This window comes from Cotesia glomerata, linkage group LG9, assembly GCF_020080835.1.
Source record: "Cotesia glomerata isolate CgM1 linkage group LG9, MPM_Cglom_v2.3, whole genome shotgun sequence".
In the NCBI taxonomy this organism is placed as follows: domain Eukaryota; kingdom Metazoa; phylum Arthropoda; class Insecta; order Hymenoptera; family Braconidae; genus Cotesia; species Cotesia glomerata.
The window spans coordinates 757,659-763,275 of NC_058166.1; the positions used below are offsets into that span (position 1 = coordinate 757,659).

General features: G+C 26.3%; 1 long non-coding RNA gene across 1 annotated transcript; it reads left to right on the top strand.

The window, feature by feature from the left end:
- Nucleotides 1–3,588: 3,588 nt before the first annotated feature.
- LOC123271490 lies at nt 3,589–4,157 on the top strand. Its single transcript, XR_006510888.1, has 3 exons — nt 3,589–3,719; nt 3,789–3,893; nt 3,961–4,157. It is a non-coding gene; the product is annotated as an uncharacterized LOC123271490 (long non-coding RNA).
- Nucleotides 4,158–5,617: the final 1,460 nt, after the last annotated feature.

Consider the following 5,617-nt stretch of genomic DNA (forward strand, 5'->3'; position numbering starts at 1 on the left):
AAAAAATTAAATAATTAATTTTAAACTATTTAGAACTCATTTTTGTTCAAAATAAACATTTGCTGGTTTTAGTACAACAATAGTGTGAATTCAGTAAGTAAAATTCTAATATCAACTTATTGAAAATGTTTCTATTTAATATTAAATTACAACCATTAAACTAAATAAAACGACTGCAAAGAGTAAAATTTCATTGAAAGGGACCCAGAATAGATATTTTTGGTCTAGAAATATATGTAAACATGTAAAATTAAAGTTTATTTTCTGAGCTTAAGATGCATTTACAGAATTCAAATATCTCGACGCGTTCAAAAGTTATTTGAAGGAAAAGCGGTATAAATATGGAATCTTTTATTTTTAAAAATTTTAAAACGATGTAATTTCTAAACTAATCAAACGATTTGGCTCAAACTTGAACTCGACCTTCATAATCGTTCATAGAATAAGTATGTTGAGTTTCATTGAAATCCCTAAAGAATTGTAGGAGCTATCGTGATGACAAGCCCCGCGTTATATCGTATATATATTTATATATATACATACATATATAAACTTTTGAACTATATGTATTTTCTGACTCAGCTCGTCGAGTAAAGTCGGAATATAGCAAAATTTTTTAAAAGTTGCATCAAGAGAACAAATGCAATAGTTGGATTTTTCTGAAATCTACTAAAACTAAATAATGTATAATAATGAACTAATTTATATAGTTTTTATTATATTTTGATACTTTTATGATAAATAGTTGATTGATTCGATAGAAGAACGCTCTTACGTATACTGCTTAGAATATAGCTTAAAAATGGCTTCCACAGTCACTCAAGACTTAAAGAATTTTTTTTATTAAGTTATTTTTAGTAGATTTTATAAAAATCTAACTATTGCAGCCGTCCTCATGGCGCAACTTTGAAAAAATTTAGCCATTTTCTGACTTAGTTTGTCGAGCTGAGTCAGAAAATATATATAGTTTATATATATATATATATATATATATATGTATATATATATATATATATATATATATATATATATATATATATATATATATATATATATGTTACGATATAACGCGGCTTGTCAGCACGATAGCGTTTTCAATTTATAACCGATTCTTCTCAAACTCAACATGCTTTATCTATCGATCAAGACCAAGGTTAAGTTCGAAGATGAGCTTAATCGGGCAGTAATTTGGAAATGACAGGATTTTGAAATTTTGAAAATCGTAAAAATTGATATTTTACTACTTCAACTTGGTATAATTACTGAACTAGACAAGATATTGAAATTCGGTAAAATGCATCGTAAAGCTCTTTTAATAAGCTTCAATTTTCACTACTTAAAAGTGGTACTAGCCTCAATATTACTCCTTTTAGAGTTCGTTTAATGAAACAGTTTTACTGTTGCAGCCGTTTTAGAATTATTGTCTACATCATAGCTTAATCATGATGTAAATTCAATAATTACGATATTGATCAGTCTTTTGTGTAATGTTTTCGGGTAGGTTGTCAGTAAATATGTCACAAATTAGTTCTAACCATTGTTTTCTTCAACTAAAATTTTATCCGGTTGCAAAAATTCTGATTAACATGAAAACTGTTGTTTCTAAGCAGTTACTTAAAATTTGGACTTTTATAATTCAAATCTTATAATCTGTGCAATTCTTTGGTAAATATTTGAGAAACTTTTTCTTCACAAGATAATTTTTTTCCAAAATTTGTTGTAAATAGTTTTAAATTTATTATTGAATTTTGTTTTAATTCATGAATTAAGTTATACATTATCAGTGTTATTATATTATTTTATTAAAAATCAATTTTTCTTATTTGAAAAATCTACTTCCATTTCGGTTGCCGAATGGCCTTTTTACTTTTTTTTTTGCCTGCCCCGACCAGTAAAACCTCGGCTTCTCCTTGGCTTTGCAAAAGTCGGGTGGCGCCCTATTGAAATATCATAATTCTGTTATTAAGCATAAAATAAATAAATTATTAATATTTATAATTAAAATTTGCTTTTATGTGAAATCTACTTCCATTTCGGCTGCCGAATGGCCTTTTTATACACCCTTTTACCTTTGAGTAGTACTTTTCTTAAAGGTGAAAGGGCGTATGTCTTGAGATACGCTCTTTCAGCTTTAGGATACCAACTTTTTTTTTTTCACAGATTTTTACGTTTCAGACAACTTCAAACCGAATGGCAAAAAAAATTTTTTTCATACGCCCTTTCAGCACAAATCCCTATTAATCCTCAGCTATAAGTCCTTTTACACAGTAAAAAATTTTCGTAAAATTTAACATAAAATTTTGTGTAGATGATTTTTTACACAAAATTTATGTTAATTCTACACATACTGTTTATATTGATAAAATCAACATAATTCTGTGTTAAAAGTAACACAAAAATATGTTGACTTTCATCGGCTGATTCTCGGATTTCTACACACTTAAATGTTATCCATAACACAAATAAAGTGTTGATTTTAACATTTTCTTTGTGTTACTCAGATCAGCTGTCAAATTTGTGAGTTTTATTAATAATTTAAATATATATTCAAATAGATTTTAATTTCTGAATAAAAAATAAATTGTTTCCCATAAATACAAAGTTAAAGAACTCAATAAAGAATTCAAAATTTTTAAATAGCGATTAATTAATTTTAATCAATAGTTGCTACTTTACTACAAGTCAGTGGCAATAGATGATTATAGGATTAATGATGTATTAATTTCTAATTATTAATTATTAATAAACTCGTTAATTATATATTAATGGAAAATAATTTTTTTTTCACGCTGCATTTAAGTATTTCACGTAATGACACAAATCAAAATCCACCAAATTAAAATGACGTTGAGGCTATCACATTCACATGTCTAAATATCTTGTGTGGCATACGTGACTATGCTTTGCACTCCCGAGATCCCACGCAAAAATAAAGCGGAGCGGCGTCATAATTTAACATATCTTTGTGTAAATTCAACATATTATTTGTGTTACTATAGAAAACATCAACACAGCCTTTATATTGAATTGACATTTAAAAAGTGTTATTTATACTACTAATCGAATGGGAGTATTCTTTAACATAAATTTTGTGTTGGTTGGCCAGTAACATTAAAAAAGTGTAGTTTTACTTTGAATTAACACTTGAGTGTGTTAAGAAATGGATGGATTGATCAATACAAACAGTTTGTGTAGAATTAACATAAATTTTATGTAAAAAAATCATCTACACAAAATTTTATGTTCAATTTTACGAAATTTATTTTACTGTGTACCTTTAAGCACGCGATATCTCTTGAACGAATTGACCAATTTTGACTGGCTTGACGGCGATCGACGTAATTTTTTTATGCTAATAGCTGATTAGTTTTTGAAATTGATCAGCCCAGCCGTTTAAAAGTTATTCCAAAAAAAATTTTTTTCTTATTTTTTTTCAGACTTCAAAATTTCTCAAAATCTTCGATTTTCTTAGCGGGAAGTTAAAAATTTTTTTTTTTAAATTATAACTTTCTCGGCCAGCACCTAAGTTAGTATCATAACAAACGTTATCAAATAATTATAATAATTATAATAATTGCTTATTTTTTATCTACTTCCAAGAAAACAAACATTATTATTATTCCGAGGAAAATTATCAGCTATTACGTTTAACGTTTAAAGTTTTTATTCCGCTTACTGTTAAACTCGTTCTAGAATTTTCGACTCTTAAATTTTCCGGGGTAAGTTGGCCTTATATATAAATCTGCTAAATAATTTTTTTTTGCTAACCATAATTTGCAAATTTAAAGAAACAAATCTTAAAAAGAAGAAACATGTCAAAGATGCTGGTGATTTTTTTTATTTTTGGAATTTTTGGCGCTGTTATTAGTCAGTTTGACGATTGCAATCATCCGGTGAGTATTTAATATTTTTAAAATAATATTATTGTAAAAGATATTTTTTTTATTAGTGAATTTTCAGTGCAATCTTAAAAAAGAAGGCCAATGCTGCGACGGTTATAACTGCTACAAATTTTCAGAAAAAGTTGCGCTTTGTACGACGCCGGAAGATTGTGATGAAATTATGGATCATTTCAAAGAGACAGGTGCTTTGTTGTAAAATTTTATTATTGTTATTTTAGTGGATAAAATAAAAAATAAATTAATTTGAAGAGCGAATGATTTTTGACGGAAATTGTGTTAATTTTTATAAAGGAAATTTTGAGCTTTATAAAAAAGGTCATAATTTTTTAATAAATTTGATAGTTTTAGAGATATAGAAGGTTAAAGTTGAATTTTAAGGAAATTTTGATTTTTGATTGGGGGCGTAGGAATTTTAGGAAATTTCTTAGGAGATTTGGAAAATTACCACGTAGTTTTTTAGTTTAAAGTGTCTAGATAATAATCCCAGTGGCGAAGACATAAAAAGTTAAGTCTAATATATTTATTAAGGGCCTTGAAAATTAAAAAACCGTGCCTGAGTTTCAGGTTAATTTTTTTACTTCTTTTGAATTTGAATATCTTAAAAACTAATAATTTTTTTAAAAAATCTTTGGAAAGAATTGATAGGAAATTTTTTGTTCTACAAATAAGGTCTCTTATAATTATTTTAATAAGTTTGATAGTTTCGAAAATATAATTCTTCAAACGACTTAATTTTTTTATTTAATTAAATAATAAAAAATAAGGAACAATAATATAATTTTACTCCGAAGCCTTCTTCTGCTTCTCATCCCAAATTTTGTTGAAAATTTCAATAAAATCTTTTGGCGTTACACAAAGGTGGACATCATCTTGAAAAGACAAGCAGGTATAATAACCTTCGTAGCAATAGCTTCCATTTTTAAGATCGCTCGAAATAAATTATTTAAAAATATATCTCTAAAACTATCAAAATTATCAAAAAATCAAAGGAAACCTTTTTTATAGAGGACAAAATTTCCTATCAAAATCATTTATTAAACCCCAAAAAAAAATTTTTTTTCTAAATAATTGCTTCTAAAAAAATTTCAAAAATCACTTTTAAACCTTATAGCTATTTTTTGAGGTTTAAGGCCCAAAAAAAATTAATTAAAATTAACTTTTTATGTCTTCGCTACTGGGATTATCATTTGAGCACTTCAAACTAATAAACTACGTCCTAATTTTTCAAAACTCCTAAGAAATTTCCTAAATTTCCTACGCCCCCAATCAAAAAACTAAAATTTCCTAAAATTTCAACTTTAACTTTCTATATCTCTAAAACTATCAAAATTATCAAAAAATCAAAGGAAACCTTTTTTATAGAAGACAAAATTTCCTATCAAAATCATTTATTAAACCCCTAAAAAAAAATTTTGTTTCTAAATTATTGCTTTTAAAAAAATTTCAAAAATCATTTTTAAACCTTATAGCTATTTTTTGAGGTTTAAGGCCCAAAAAAAATGAATTAAAATTAACTTTTTATGTCTTCACCACTGGGATTATCATTTGAACAGTTCAAAATAATAAACTACGTCCTAATTTTTCAAAACTCCTAAGAAATTTCCTAAATTTCCTACGCCCCCAATCAAAAATCAAAATTTCCTTAAAATTCAATTATAACCTTCTTTATTTTTGAAACTATCAAATTTATTAAAAAATCATGAGATTTTTTTTAT